The following is a 13734-nucleotide window of genomic DNA, read 5'->3' on the forward strand; positions in this document are numbered from 1 at the left end:
TGGAGTCCGCGGTGACGCTGTGCAGGCCTGAGCCTTCTTTGTTTAAGATGCAGTCTGAGCATAGCTGTTGGCCTATTTGCTGTGCTTAGCAAACTGCCATCCTCTTCCACGGCCTGTCTCACCCTCTCCCCTGCGCCCCGCTGAGCCGCCGGCCTCGCTGGCATCGCCCGGCGTTTTCCGGTGGAGAGGAGTGCACGCTCGTCCGGAAGGCCCCTGAGCTGGCTGGCACAGCGCCGTGAGCACGCGGCCGGGCTCCCGAGTCTCCCAGCCCTGCAGCGTGCTGCCCACAGCGCAGCCCCCGGGGGCCAGGCAGTCTGAGCCCCGCTTTCTGTTCTTCCACCCTTTGAACAGTTTTCTAAGCAATGGAATCTTGTAGAGGTCGGCATCATGTCCCAGCTCACTGCAAACAGAACCAAGCAGAACTGCCGGACAAATGCCGCAGATCTTCAAGTGGCAGAGCTCGGGATTGTGCTTAGTTCTTGGGGCGCAGTCGGAGGGGACAGCCTTGTGGGAAACGGGTGGCAGGACCCTGGGCTCCAGGCTGAAAGCAGGACCCTGGCGCCGTCCAGGTGCAGCGACGCACGTACCGGAACCAACCGGCTGCCTCCCAGGGGTGCACATGAGGATCTCAGGAAGCTGCCGTCCAGAGCAGACGGGATTCCCCTCCCCGCCCCCCAGACACCGCAGCCCTCTGCTGCCTTCCCGGGCACGGTAGCAGGGAGCTGGATCGGAAGAGGAGCAGCGAGGATTCAACCAGATCCCACGTGAGATGCCCGGGACTGGAATGTGCATGGTTTGCTGGTGGAGGAATCGGCGCAGAGGCCGCAGCAGCCCCGTTCTCCCAGGCAGCAGTGCCTCTGCCTGGATCTGACACGGGCGGGGTCTTCCGCCAAACACGGTTTCCAGGGCTGGGTCTGGCACAGCCGGTTAAGCTGCACATGCCACTCCGGCATCTCACGTGGGATCTGGTTGAATCCTGGCTGCTCCTCTTCCGATCCAGCTCCCTGCTACCGTGCCCGGGAAGGCAGCAGAGGGCTGCAGTGTCTGGGGGGCGGGGAGGGAAATCCCGTCTGCTCTGGACGGCAGCTTCCTGGGATCCTCATGTGCACCCCTGGGAGGCAGCCGGTTGGTTTGAGTGCGGGCGTCGCTGCACCCGGACGGCGCCAGGTCGTGCTTTCGGCCTGGAGCCCCCCTCCCTCTGGGGGCGTTTGAGGAGAGAACCCACAGAGGGGAGCTCTGTGTGCCTGCCGCTCTCTTTCTCTCTACCTTTCAAATAAGTAAAATCAATAAATTAAATTTGCAGAATGAACTCTGAAAGAGAAAAGAGGCAGCTGACTTTTCACCCTAACAGACGACCGGGGGTGACTATGCGTCTATTTAATGGGCAGCTGTCTATCACTTCTGTGACCTAACACTTTTGCATTATCTCGCGGCTGGAAAAAGATGAACATTTAAGCAAGAATATACAGAACTTCTAATGATGATTAATCATTTTATCCATTTTTTTTGGAAAATATGACACGAAGGCTTTGCTTCTTAAGAGTAGCATTTGATTTTTTGTAAAATTTTTCAAGGGTCAAAGACAGATGTTTTCCTCCTGCACACATTAGCCCATGAAATCAGAGCAGAGAGCGTTGACTTGCAATCTAGAGCCGCGTGGGAGTGGTCAGTTTCTGAGCCTTACTTGCTGCCCGGCCGGATTCCACTCCGTGCGCTGGACAGTGCAGCATGGGCCTCGCGCTGCCTCCTGTGCCCGCTGCGCAGAGAAACCCGCCCTTCCACCGCCGCACAGAGGAACAGGCTGTTCTTCCAAGGACTCCCGGGAGTCCCCGCACGGGGATGGGGAGCAGTGGCCACCAGCCGGGCACGCGCTCCCCGTGCCCTTGTCCTCTTATCTGAAGACGCTTGTGCGTGGGCCTTTGGCCGTGGTGAGGGTGCGGGCGAGGCACCAGCACCCTGCGTGCAGGCGCCTGGAGTCCCAGGTCCACTCCCGGCTCCAGCTGCCTGCTGACCTGCACCCCGGGGCCAGCAGGTGACGCTCTGGTCGCTGGGTCACTGCTGTCCTCGTGGGAGACCTGGATGAGTTCCCAGCCCTTGGCTTCCGTGCAGCCCAGACTCACTGTTGCAGGCTCTCGGGAGTGAACTGGTAGATGGGGACTCTGTCTGTCTGCCTATCTCCCAAGTAAATAAACACAAGCCTTATAAAATACCTCCTGTATTGCTGACAGCGGAACAGGAGGGGCTCATCAAAGCTTTCTCTCCCCTCTCGTCTGCTCCGTGCAGTCCAGAGCCAGCAGCGGAAACCTTTTGGTTTATTTCATCTGAGAGACAGAGGCAGACAGAGGGCGTCCACGGCCCAGAGGCCCACAGCACCAGGCAGGAATTCAAGCCGGGTCTTGCACGTGGGCTCCAGAAAGCCGGTCCTGGAGCTGCCGCTGCTGCCCGCGGGGTCAGCACTGGCAGACGTGGGCGTCAGACCTCAGTCACTCTGATGTGGGACACAGGGGTCTCCACCAGTGTCTTAACCACGAGGCCGAATGTCCACCCCGCAGAGAAACGTCATCACCATTGGTTTTGGAATCGGTCTCTCGTTGCCACCTTTCTCATCCAGTTTCACCCATAAAGTAGACTCTTTGCTGCAGGTTGCTTCTGTAGCACCAGCCATTGCATCAGCATCCCTAGGAATGAGCAAACAATGAAAGGGAAAGTACAGCTGGGTCAGTGTCCTCTAAAGAAACTCTCCCAGAAGTTCTACTCCGCAGCTTCCACTTACATCTCATTGCACAGAGTCCGTCTGTAAGGAGGACCGTGACCAGCAATGTTTATCTTCCTCCAGGCTCAGGACTGGCTCTGGCACACGTGGTGATGCGTGGTGTCCAAGCAATACCCTCGGGAAGACGAAATGGTAAACTGAGGCTGGAAGGGCTCCTGGCTCCAGGGTCAAGGCCTCACACGCGGTATCTAAGGCCACTGGCAGATCCCACAGTGTGCTAAGCGCCCTCTTCTGCAAGTCAGTGCCCACAGAGTGACGCTCAGGCCGCTGTGACTCCTGGGTCCCAGAACGCAAACCTCATTAGCCCAGGTAATGCCACAGTGGCACTGTTTGCAACCCAGGGCTCTGCAGGCCTGCGCCGTGGCTCACTAGGCTAATCCTCCGCCTGCGGTGCCGGCAACCCGGGTTCTAGTCCCAGTCGGGGCAACGGATTCTGTCCCGGTTGCTCCTCTTCCAGTCTAGCTCTCTGCTGTGGCCCGGGAAGGCAGTGGAGGATGGCCCAGGTCCTTGGGTCCCTGCCACCCGCATGGGAGACCAGGAGAAGCACCTGGCTCCTGGCCTCGGATCAATGCGCAGTGCGCCGGCTGCAGCGGCCATTGTGGGGTGAACCAATGGAAAAGGAAGACCTTTCTCTCTGTCTCTCCCTCTCACTGTCCACTCTGCCTGTCAAAAAATAAATAAATAAAAAGAAAGAAACCCAGGGCTCTGCAGGGTCATGGGCTGACAGGAGCTTGGAAAACAGAGGTGGTTTCTGTCCATCTGTCCATGAACATTTAAGCAAGAACATCATCTAATGATGATTAATCGTTTTTATCCATAATCTTTTTGAAAAATGTAGGGTATGGGTACTGATAGCTGATTTGCCTAAAAAGGAAAACCAGGGAAAACAGCAGCCACAGTCACAAAACCCTTCTGCATCAAAGAAAATGCAGTTTACTTCAAACGCAAAACAAATCAACAAAGAAAAAAAAAATGGGGACTTTCTGTGCTCATTGATTGATCTATGCTCAGTGTGATTCAGTCTTTTCCCAAAGACTCAGCGCGTCTCCCTCCCTGTGCCCGTCCTGGGGCTGATGAGTAATAGTGGTTTTCTTGAGTTCAAAAAGCAGTAAATAGCTTTATTGTAGTTCTTGGAAAAGTCAAGGAATTTGCAAGTCAAGCTTGATTCTCCTTCTTTCTTTCTGTTGCTAATGTGTTTCCTGGATCTGGCTTAGCTTCCAAGGGAGCACGGGAGGTTAGGTGGGTACACTGGAGGCCTTGGACTTGGTGGATTTGTTTAATTTGATGAGGGCAATGCCTGCACATCAGCGAGGGAACGTGGCTAAATTCTCCAACTGTTAGGTGAAAAGCTGCACACAGAGTTGTGTCCCTTAACCACTCCCTGCTCAGTTCCTTCATTGGTCATCTGCAGATGAACGCCTACCTGCCCAGAGAAGGTTGAAAGACTTCAAGGCCGGCGCCGCGGCTCACTAGGCTAATCCTCCGCCTAGCGGCGCCGGCACACCGGGTTCTAGTCCCGGTCGGGCGCCGGATTCTGTCCCGGTTGCCCCTCTTCCAGGCCAGCCCTCTGCTGTGGCCCGGGAGTGCAGTGGAGGATGACCCAGGTGCTTGGGCCCTGCATCCCATGGAAGACCAGGAAAAGCACCTGGCTCCTGGCTCCTGCCATCGGATCAGCGCGGTGCGCCGGCCGCATCGCGCTGGCCGCGGCGGCCATTGGAGGGTGAACCAACGGCAAAGGAAGACCTTTCTCTCTGTCTCTCTCTCTCTCTCACTGTCCACTCTGCCTGTCAAAAAAAAAAAAAAAAAAAAAAAAAAAAAAAGACTTCAAGACAACTTCACGTTTCTGCAGCGACCTAAAGTATGGAGCGTTGTGGAAATTCTAAGGAGATGACCAATCCCAGGCACGGTGACAAGGAGAGGATCCAAACCCAAAAGGTCTGAGTCACTGTCGCAGACGATCTGTGGTCCAGTCCCTTGCGGAGTAGGAGAGGCCGGGCTGGGGGTGGCCCCCTCCATGGTGCCGGCACCCCAGGTGCACAACTGCCAGCGACTGACCGTCCTCTCCAGGAGGCCTGGTCCGATGCTCCCACCCCGCTCCCAGCCCCGCCCTGCCCCCTCCTTAGCTCCCAGGACTGTGGGGCCTGGGCTGCCTCCCACACTGGATCTGCTCCTGCTCAGCCCGTGGAGGCAGCACCGGGTTTAGGAGCAAAGCAGCCAGGAGTATTTTGTTCCGCCTGTGTCCTCCCCGCCAGGCCACGGTTTGGTGCTTCCTGCCTCCCCCTGCAAGGCTGCGGCTTCTGCTGGCCCTGGGAGCTCTGCCCTGCCATGTCCCTCCCCCGTCCTGCAGGCTCCGGCTTCCGGTTCCTGAGTGGCTCACAGCCCATCCAGGACACCCGCTGCTGTGTTCCGGGAGGAGCCAGGGCTCTGGCGGGTGCCTGTGGCTTGCTTCAGGGTGTGCTGCTGGGAGCGCCGGGCACTGTGGCTGCCGTGCCCTGTGCGCAGCGGCTAGGGAGCCTGGAGTCACCCAGCACGGCAGCGTAGCTGGGATCTGACCTGAAGCCCTGTGGCTCTGAAAAGCAGCGTCGTGCTGCTCCCAAAATCTGAACCGAGGGCTGCCCAGGCCAGGGACTTTCCCAATCGCAGCAGCAGGGGTAGAATTGATTATGCGATTTACTATTCATTAGTCGCCATTCACTCTGAAAAGCGCTTATTCGAAGTCATTAGATGAATTCTCCAATCACCCAGAGAGACTTTCAATTAATCCAATAGAAAAGCCTTTTTGTGCCACAGTTAATTTGGGCTTGTTAATGTATAATTAGCCTGCAATGTCGAACTTTCTTCTATTGCCACAATGCAAAACCGGGCAGAAGCAGGACTGAGTTACACATAATCAAAGGCAATTGCAGAAGCCTCTTTTCAAATTAATGGGGATAATAAAAGATTTCACAGCCACTTCTACGCCTAAGCCTGTGCATAATTCAGATTAAAGGCAGCAGGCACAGGCAGGTCGCAGTGGTGCCTGAACCAGCGCCGGCCAGCTCGCAAGGCTGATTAGCGAGAGCTCTGTGAGCCTGCCCTGCGCACAGCCACTGCTCAGTATTGCAAACCCAGCACCGTTCCACTCCTGCGATTATTTCAAAAGCCGAGCAGAGGGCGCCTGCATGGAACTGAGGTGGCAGGGGCGGCAGCTACCAAACACGAACCACACGAGGGTGGAGAGCAGCTCTGCAGGAGACCACCGACCACTTCTAACCCACGCGATGCTGTGGAAAGAGACTGAGACCCGGTCCCAGAGGTCGGATCACGGCTGAACGGAAACCGCATTTGTCTAGACAGACACCAGTTGGGCCAAATCCACAGAGACGTCACCGAGTACCAGTTTCCTATGCGGAACTTATAATGAATAATATTGTCTTTTTACAGTAATGGGAAGTAGCTGACATACGCCATTTGTGTCAGTACAAGTATAATAAACACTTGCAACTACCTCTCACAAGCGTTCTCACACGTCTTCTGTTGTTGGACATTGGCCTGGGCCAACACCACACCTCCTGGTGTACGTGTGCATCCTGGGGGTGCACCCAGTGTCGTCGGTGCTCTGCACGCAGCACCATGGAGTCCACGGCAGCGCGGAAGACACTTGGCTCACAGTCACGGGAACAGTCTCCCATAGCCAGCTTGGAGCTTTTCTTTACAAATGTGGAATGATTGTCATTCTGTATCATAAAGCATAATTGGTTAAAATGGTTTGATTGGATCTCATCCACTTAAGTTTTTTTTAAGATTATTTATTTATTTATTATTTGAAAGGTAGAGTTATAGAGAGGCAGAGAGAGAGAGAGAGAGAGAGAGAGATCTTCCATCTGCTGGTTCACTTCCCAGTTGGCCAGGTTGGCTAGAGCTGGGCTGATCCAAAGCCCGAAGCATGGAACTTCTTCCAGGTCTCCCCATGGGTGCAAGGAAACCCCACGGGGCTCCCCTATCGCCCAAGGACTTGGGCCATCTTCCACTGCTTTCCCAGGCCATAGCAGAGAGCTGGATCAGAAATGGAGCAGCCGGGACTCAAACCGGCGCCCATATGGGATCCCAGCACTGCAGGCGGCAGCTTTATCCACTATACCACAGTGCTGGTCCCAACCCCTTGGCTTTAATAGTAACCATGCCATCTTAAGACATTCCTAAATGCTAAGAACTCTTAATATTTGACCAGTATTAACCATTTAGTTCTTGTAACTGTTCTTTTTTATAATTTTCATTTATTTGTTTGAAAGACAGAGACCGGCACGGAGAGCGCCCATCCGCGTGCTCGCTGTCCAAATGCCTGCACTGTGTTTGGAGGAGGTGGGTGGCAGGGGCCCAGGCACTTGAGCTGTCAGCTGCTCCTCCCGGGGTGTGCATGAGCAGTGAGCTGGGACTGGGGGTGGAGCTGCCACCAGAATGTCCCCCCCCCCGCACCGGTGTGGGGGGTGAGTGCCTGGAGCAGCCGCCCCCCCCATTGTGGGGGGTGAGTGCCTGGAGCAGCCGCCCCTGCAGCTCTTCTCCCGAGGTAGCTGCTCTGATGACTTCTGGTTTATAGCCAGGAGACGGAGCCCTGGGCGGAATCCACCGACAATACGTCAGTGCAGCTTCACCGGGATGAAGCCACAGCCTCAGTTAGGACCCCGTGTGCTGTCTCACCTGCATTCCCTCCCTAACCAATGAGTCCTGTGTCTGGGGTGACAGTCCCCAGTTCACCAGCTCCACAGCCAACAGTGCTGGGCTGGGCTGGGCCTGCAACCCAGCGCTTTCTCGATGCTGTCAGCCCACCGCGGTGACAGGCGGTCTTCAGCACCCGGGGAGAAATGGAGTGGAAAAACCCACTGCTTCCCTGGCCTCTGCGACCCTCAGCGCAGAATCCAGAGTCAACAGCTCAGCTTCCCGGACCCGAAATCCACCAGCCGGTCTTCCGAGAGCTCCTGTCCCTTGCCTTCTTCCCCCCCACCCCTCCCCAGTACCTTGTTTCTAGAAGGAAGTCGGGAGGTGAGCACAGAGTTTCTCGAGGGTTTAGGAGATCCTTGAGTGTGGTTTTTGCTGCCTGCTCTGAGCCTGTGGACAAGCGGGAGCTGCCAGAGCCCCAGGCTCCAGCCGCGGATCCTGGCAGGCGCAGCAGGGGCACAGGCTCACCCGCCTGGCTTCCCCTCCCACCCTGCCTTCTTCGCTTCTCCACCCTCCTTGACTTGGTAACCCTGCACTCTGTGTATTGAGCTTCCTGAGGCTCTGGAAAACCCCGCCCACTTCCTGCCTTCTGGAAGATCTCCCAGGACTTCTCAGCCTCTTATGGGGAGCTGCCAGAAACCAGGAAATGCTGGAGGGAGAAAGTGAAAATCTCCGGAGCCTTCGGGCGCGGCCCCTCCAATGCAGTTCTGTCAATGGCTCTCGGCTGTCAGTGAACCCGCGTATTTTTCGTAAAGTTTCTAGCTTTCCTAGTCTCTCCCAGCGGCAGGCTTTTTTTCTTTTCTTTTTCTTTTTTCTTTTTCTTTCTTTCTTTTTTTTTTTTTTTTTTTTTTTGACAGGCAGAGTGGACAGTGAGAGAGAGAGACAGAGAGAAAGGTCTTCCTTTTCCATTGGTTCACCCTCCAAGTGGCTGCTGCGGCCGGCGCACTGCGCTGATCTGAAGGCAGGAGCCAGGTGCTTCTCCTGGTCTCCCATGGGGTGCAGGGCCCAAGCACTTGGGCCATCCTCCACTGCACTCCCGGGCCACAGCAGAGAGCTGGCCTGGAAGAGGGGCAACTGGGACTAGAACCCTGGGGTGCTGGTGCTGCAGGCGGAGGATTAGCCTATTGAGCCGTGGCGCCGGCCATGGCAGGCTTTTGACCTGGCAAACCGACCCCTCCCAGCACACAGAGAGTGCGCCTCTCATCTTGCATTTCCTTGTGCACTTCTTGGCTGGGTGAGAAACTCACAGGCACTCGGAAGCCTCTCCAAAGTGTGGTCGGAGGCCAAGAGCCGCTCCACACCTCCCAGGCTGCGGACTCAGAGGAAAACGCGTTCCCCGCTGATAGGGGGGCAGTAATGACGGCGGACAGAGAGCTGGTCCTTTCACTGGGTCGACTATAGGGTATTGGCTTGGTCTTTAGACAGAGAAACGTGGTAACCTTATTAGGCCTGGAGAAAATTTTTTTAAGAGATTGATTTTATTTATTTGAAAGACAGAGTTATAGAGAGAGGTAGAGAGAGAGAGAGAGAGAGGTAGAGAGAGAGAGAGAGTCAAGTCTTCCATCCACTGGTTCTCTCCCCAAGTGACTGCAATGGCCAGAGCTGTGCTGATCCGAAGCCAGGAGCCAGGAGCTTCTTCCGGGTCTCCCACGTGGGTGCAGGGGTCCATCTTCCACTGCTTTCCCAGGCCATAGCAGAGAGCTGGATCAGAAGTGGAGCAGCCAGGAGTCTAACCGGCTCCCATATGGGATGCCGGCACTGCAGGCAGGGGCTTTAACCTCCTGCGCCATAGCGCTGGCCCCAGGAATATTTCTAAAATTAATATTGTCAAGAGCTGTCTGATTGGCAGGCACCTAGCTTGGCCTTTACGTCCCAGGATATTAGAGAAGAGCACAAGAGAAAGCGACAGTGATTATAGTTTGCAGAAAACAATCAACACTTCTGGGACTGGGAAAAGGCCACTTGTCAAGGATTGGCTTCCTGTAAAAACAATCGACTGTATTGTCGTGTCCATGTGACACGCAGGGGGCGCCCGTGAGGCTCAGGCTGCCCATGCAGGGGTCGCAGTCCCAAACCGTAGTTTCCTGTGGAAGTCTGCTCAGCCTGCGTTTTGGGGAGTAGCGTGCATGTGCACTTGTTTGCGTTCGCCTCCTAAACATTTGCAAGCGGTGTGTTCTGATTTCCCCCGTGGCAGAAGCGCCCTGGTGCCCAGGCATGGGGGTCTTGGGCAGCAGGGACAGGCGCTTCCTGCAGAGGCTCCCGTGGCCCACAGCGTCTCTTACACGTGTTCTCGCCTCTGTTCTATAATGTGAAGATGGGCATGGGCAATCTATTTTTTAAAACGAGCATGTGTTCTCATCAAACTAAATATAGAAATGAACAAGTGTTGAGCCACACTTCCTGAGTGCTGCCTGCAGGGCAGGGAGAAGGCCATGCGGCCTCCTGGTTGGCTTTTCCCCCTAAACCCCTCTCATCTCCGGGAAACTCCACAATGAGCCAGCCTGGGCCCCACGGCAGAACTCCACAGCCCAAGTGGCTCCAGCAACAGACACTTGGTTCTCATAGCCAAGGTGACGGCACAGGCAGGTGCCCAGGCGCAGGGCCGGGCGAGGTCTCTCTTCCTGCCGCAGATGGCGTCCCCAGGCTGCATCCCACGAGGCCTCTCCTGGGTGCCCCTGTGTGGGGAAAGGAGGGGCTCTGGGCATCTGCCTCTGTTCAGGGGGGCATCAGTCAGCTGATCACCCCCCACCCCCGTAAACTTAGCTTCAGTTATGCCCCGAGAGGTGAGGCACGTTTGCTTCCCAGCTGGGAGAGACCACAATGCACAGATCACAGAGAAAACTCAGAGGCTGTCAAGGACACTGTGTCCTTGAAGTCTTCATTAATCCGTGGGTGGGCTTTTAATTCATATAAAACAGAACCCAAATTGGCTTTCGACTTTTGACTTACGTAAGCTGTAGCCAGCTGCAGGCACGGGTGGATCCAGGTATCAAATATATTCAGACTATCTCTTGCTTCATGGTTTAATTCCATCAAGGTTGAGTGACCACACAACACACAGGAGCAGGGGGAGGGAAGGAGATTCGCCGACACCCACATCACCAACCACACTTCCCAGGACGCTTCCCAGGGTAGCAGAGGAAAGTGGCCATGACCTCAAGTTTCTATCACCTCTAAAATGATGCCTGATTATTACTGCTGCAATACAGAAAAAAGCAAGAGACACGGAGCCCCTCTGGGGACAGAATGACCCTTCTGGGCTGCCGTAGCTGGTGGATGATGTCTCAGTTTCCTGAGTCCAGAGGTTGGGGCACTTGCGATTCTTCCTAAGAATGACCATGGCTCTCGGGTTTCACTGGGAGGAGATCAAAGCATTTTTTTTTCTCTCTCAGGGTTTTTTCAAAAAATCAAACAGAAGGAAACAATCTATGAAGGGGGAATTCCAAACTCATCGCTTCCGCGGGAAATCCCCCAAGCAGAAGTGGCATGAACTGTGGGTTGTGCACCACACCTCACCTGCGTGCCTTCCCTGCAGAGCTGCCGGGCCCTGCAGAGACTTCCCTGTGCCGTGCTGGGGGCAGCTCTTCCAGTGCGTGTGTCCGCGATGACGGTGAGGGTGCAAAGACGAGGAAAAAGTCAGCCCATTCGCCGAGCACGACGTCCATTGTATTTAAGCGCTCAGATCCGATCTCCAGCCCTGTTCGGATCCAGTAGCCATTGCTCTATGGAGCTGAAATGTTTCACATCTCTGGAATTCAGAGTATTGTTCGCAGCCCAGGCGTTCTTGTCGGCTGTGACCTAGAGCGATTGTCCACAGCCCTTCCGTGGGTCTCGTCACTGGGTTTGTGCGTGCCAGCCTTCAAGAGGGCCCCTTGCTGGTATTGAGGCCGTTTGCCCCTCAGGATGAGAACAAAAACCATTGGACAAAAATGTGGGATCATTAGAAATATAACCTGACCGCAAAAGAGAGCATTTCCTTTGCCTGCAGTCCTCGGTCTAGTTCAAGGGCGCCTCGGTCACGGGCAAGGACTGCTGCTTTTGTGGGTGGTCTTAGACGTACGTTTCGGGGAAGTCCTTCAGAGCTGGACGAGGGGCGTTCCGTGAAAGACCTGCAGGCTGTTGGTGTCATCTCAGCAGGTGCAAGGTGAGTCTTAGCCCACAGGCAGGGGAGCTCGGAGGATCCAGCTATGAGTCACCTGGGGGTTGGAACCCGAGTCCTAACAGCAGACCACAGACGCAGACGGACGCTGTCAATGAACCCGTCTCACTTTCCTGGCTGACAACAGCAGAAGACCTGGCACACTGCTGCTGAGAATTGGAATTCAGTGTGCTCAGCAGGGTCTGGGAGAGCCTCCCACAGCTGCTCAGGCCACAGGTGACCACTGGACCGTGAGGTGCTGACACATATGGGAGCCAGGGACAGAGCGTTTGTTGTTACATAAGAAACAGTGGTGCCATCCCTGAAGGCAGAAGGGTTGTCACGGCCATGATTCCACTCAGAAGAGCCGGGCTAGGAGCAGCTCCCCAGGGCAGGGACACTCAGAACAGCCTGACGGAGCAGTCTAGGCGGCGTCTCGACAGGTGCACCGGCGGCTGCAATGGCACCTGACCCAGCACAGCCTTCTGGAGTCGTGTTGGTGCGTGCTGCACGGCGGCAGAGCAGGCTTCTTGCTCTCTGCCCTGAGTCTCTGGGCTCCTTCTCAGCCCATGTTGCATCCTACGCCTCTGTAGCCACAGCAAGGGGGAAGCAGAAGCCGCAAGTGGGGACAGTGTGTCCCCAGAATGTAAATCTAGATCGTGACCAGGAAAGGACATCCCCGACCCTGGGTCGCTGGAGTGAGGGTGGGCGTGTGGGAGTGCGTGCACGCTGGGATGGGTGGGTAGAAGGAGAATGTGGGGACAAGGCATCATCTGCACAAAAGGAACAAACCAGGGACAGACTCCCCATGACTGAGCTTTGACTTTCTAACTAAGCTGCAAACCCCAGAATGCTAGCGATTGATTGCCTTTCCTCTTAAACGTGGAGACAACAAATACACACAGATCTGGGAGCGCTGTGGACGCACTGTGGTCTCCACGGAGTGCACCTGCACCTGCCTGCCATCCAGGGATGCCCGGGCTCGGGCTGCACCTGCCGGTCACCGCATCTCCACGCCAGTGTGAACACAGCCCACGTGGATGCTGGGCTGTGGCCAGCTCGTCTAGTACCCGGTGCTTAGTCTGTAGCCTTGTGTCCAGGCTCAGCGACATCTGCTTCCCTCACAGGGCTGCTTCGGGATTAGTTTAGCTGTGGGAAGTGGGCTGAGAGCTTCGGAAGTATCCGTGGGGGCTCAACAATTTTTGTCTGATGGAAGAACTGCACCGGAAAATATACCTTTCTGGGCATAACCCCATGCTTTTACCATGCACTGCACCTTAAAAGCATTTTATCTGTAGGAAAGATGATATCCTACCATTTTAATCACCGATTAAAAGAGAAAAATAAAAACCTAAAAAGCACAGCTCCCGTAGCAAAGCTTGGAATGGTTTTGCTGGCTGAAAACAGTGCCAAGTCCGACAGCAGGCTCTGCGGTCAGGCACCTCTGGTCTCCACATTCTCTCTGCCTCCCCAGCGCTCAGGCTCCGACCTGTGCTAGTGGGGGTGAGTAGTGCCCCTCCCCGACCCGTGTGCGGTGGATGCAGAACGACCATCCGGGCACTGATTTTCCTTCCTCCTGTTGCAGGAGACCTGAGGGCGGATGCTCTTGCTTGTCTTGTGCTGTGGTTGAAGTAAACTGTAAAGGACTCCCAGGAAAAAGAGACCCCCAGTGAGGCCCAGGAGGAGGATACATTTGGCAACAGTGTAGAGGCAGAACTCTCTAGAGAGACAAGAGTTCCCACGAGGACAATGATGGCTCAAAGCCAGGTCTCGAGCACCCACTGAAGATCCCTGAGACCCGTCCCAGGCCTGGGGAGGAAGCTTCGTGCAGCCAGCAGCAGGCTGCTCCCTCGACAGCTTGCCGAGAGAGTCTGGACGGGTTTTCCCCTTGTCCAGTGGGCATTACTGAGCGTAATTTATGTGTAGCAAAAGGCACCCATTTTAAATGCAGCTGGGTGAATTTTGACCTCCTGGGGGGTGATGGGATTGTCCACTGTCCCCTCTGTGAAGGCTTTGTCTGTTCAGGGAGCCCCTCCTGGTGTGACTTGAACAGATCACCCCACACCTCCAAGTCCAGGGTGCTTCTCTGCTAATATTTTCATCTATTTGTGTTTTATTTGCCTACCTG

At 55.4% G+C, this 13734-nt stretch overlaps 1 long non-coding RNA gene across 1 annotated transcript; it reads right to left on the reverse strand.

The window, feature by feature from the left end:
* Positions 1–1533: 1533 nt before the first annotated feature.
* On the reverse strand, positions 1534–7999 carry LOC108175700 (uncharacterized). The gene is made up of 3 exons (XR_001792370.4): positions 7768–7999; positions 2774–2888; positions 1534–2678 (listed from the first exon to the last, which is right to left on the reverse strand). It is a non-coding gene; the product is annotated as an uncharacterized LOC108175700 (long non-coding RNA).
* Between the last annotated feature and the right edge of the window lie 5735 nt (positions 8000–13734).

The sequence above is a fragment of the Oryctolagus cuniculus genome, chromosome 21 (assembly GCF_051225735.1).
Source record: "Oryctolagus cuniculus isolate XC-2025 breed Fujian yellow rabbit chromosome 21, ASM5122573v1, whole genome shotgun sequence".
Classification (NCBI taxonomy): domain Eukaryota; kingdom Metazoa; phylum Chordata; class Mammalia; order Lagomorpha; family Leporidae; genus Oryctolagus; species Oryctolagus cuniculus.